At 35.6% G+C, this 2,199-nt stretch overlaps 1 non-coding gene across 1 annotated transcript; it reads right to left on the bottom strand.

Moving 5' to 3' along the window:
- Nucleotides 1-638: 638 nt before the first annotated feature.
- Trnaf-gaa lies at nucleotides 639-711 on the bottom strand. Its single transcript has one exon. It is a non-coding gene; the product is annotated as a tRNA-Phe (tRNA).
- Between the last annotated feature and the right edge of the window lie 1,488 nt (nucleotides 712-2,199).

The following is a 2,199-nucleotide window of genomic DNA, read 5'->3' as shown; positions in this document are numbered from 1 at the left end:
TCCTACATGGAACTATGTAGTTTGAATTTACATATTCGAATTATATATTGACCTTTTTTTGGAAGTATATCACAGAAAATAATAGATAATTCTAATATCCTAACTAAGAATATATGGAATATATTGAGGAGATAGTAAAAGTACTGACTAAAAAGACTAGAAACGATTACAATTGATTGATTGATTGAGTACTTTATTTATGTAGATTACAATATATACTGGCTTACACACTTATATATAATAGCTGACAATACAGCAAAATTCATAGATGAATTTACAAAATATAAATTGAGAAAATAATTATTGAGCTGTATATAATATGAAAAAAGCAATTTGTGATAACTATAGATAGAATAGATAATATTGTTGTGCATCTTCATAAATTGGCGAAGCTTTGGACTTATCAATGTCCATTCTTTGGAAAGAATATTCGAAGTATCCTTCCCACTAACTCTCTATCAAAATGAGGGAGTGATACCTTGAAATATTATTATATGATGAGATGAAAATTGAGCTAAATTATCAGATTTTGAAACAAGTTTAGAAACAAGGATGGATGTGATTTAAAATACAACATGATGACTCTCCCAAATTTAATGACATTGTGTGAAATTGTCGAATAAGTCTCAAAAAAATATTGCCGAAACCCGGGATCGAACCAGGGACCTTTAGATCTTCAGTCTAACGCTCTCCCAACTGAGCTATTTCGGCTGGATACTATTGATATCTCTTTTCACCCACCACAGTCAAGGTAGGCATTTTTGATAGACATTGATTTTTATTTAAATCATGTACTTTATTGTGAGAATTATTGTAAGATCCACTAAATAAAGCCTTTCAGAATTATTCCTTTTCTCTTATCACGTTGATATCATCAATTTCAAGCATTAGAATGACGGACCAATTACAAGCAAGTTCCATATTCTGGCACCTTCTAGAACACGCATACAAACTCCTCCTACCCTCTCCTGATTGGTCAACACTTCCAAGTGACTGTTTCGGATTCGGTCACCAGATAGCTCCAGGTGCTGAGTCAATTACTTTCTCATTTTTTGTTCTCTGTGCTTCTAGAATTAGATATGTTCTTCGGTAACTCTTCAAAATTATATTTCAAATATGTGAATATTTCCTATTTTAGCTATGATGATGTGAAACATTTCTTCCATGTTTAGTTTTGAAGCATCTGAATTTGAAAATCTATTCTGTGAAAATACTTGAGGACTGAAAATTTTGTGAATTGAATACAAGACTTAACCTATTTCGGACTATGTGTCATCTAAATTTGATTGATTGATTGATTGAGTACTTTATTTATGTAGATTACAATATAACTGGCTTTTACTTGATATACAAATAGCTTACAATACAGCAAATTATAGATGAATTACATAATATAGACTAAGAAAAGGCTGTCCCTCTCGGCGTTCTGCGGGGTGCGGCGCGACTTCAGTCCTGACATTCTCGGTGGGTTGTTTTCCATACATGTGTCTGTTCGCTTGCCTTTTTTTATGACCTCCTCCTTGGGTGTGTCTGCCTTCGCAAGCATGGGCTCAGTCTCTGGTCCATATTGATTTTTATTGTCTGATGATCCCTCCTCGATTTGCCGTGTTACCATCCTGCTTTCCTCTGCTGCTTCCTTCAACCTTTGTTCCTGTTTTTCGAAACCTGTTCACTTGCTATCCGCATCTGTCGGACTTCTTCATTATTTCTTCATTTGCTCGTGTGTTTCCTTCATATGATTTTTTACTACTTCCAGGATGATGTTTGCCCAATATAGCGGGATGAGTGTGTGGTCTTCGGTCAGCGGTGGGGATTCTGTAGTGTGAGTACAGACGTCTGGACCTCTGGACGGCGGTGCATGGCGTTTCTCCTGCGCGACGTCTTCCGTCCTTGAAGTCGCCGGGGATGGGCTCCAGGATGCGTGTGGTTCTTCCAATTTATCTGATGATACAATGATGCAGTGCAGTGAAACGTCCGCGAATATGTGAGGTTATGTGAAAGATTACAAATGAATGATGATCAAAAGTTGAAATAGTGATAAAAAAAATTCGTTGAGTGAAGGAATACAAAAGTGTGCTTCAATAATATGTTCAGTGATGAATGAATCAAATTAGCAATATCGTTAACATAAAAGATAAAACATACAGGATACATGGACACTTATGCGTAACGAAGGTACGTCTCTTATAATTTATTATT

The sequence above is a fragment of the Nilaparvata lugens genome, chromosome 11 (genome assembly GCF_014356525.2).
Source record: "Nilaparvata lugens isolate BPH chromosome 11, ASM1435652v1, whole genome shotgun sequence".
Lineage (NCBI taxonomy): Eukaryota > Metazoa > Arthropoda > Insecta > Hemiptera > Delphacidae > Nilaparvata > Nilaparvata lugens.
The sequence above is the reverse complement of the archived record's forward strand: the minus strand, read 5'-3'. Positions and strand labels throughout refer to the sequence as shown.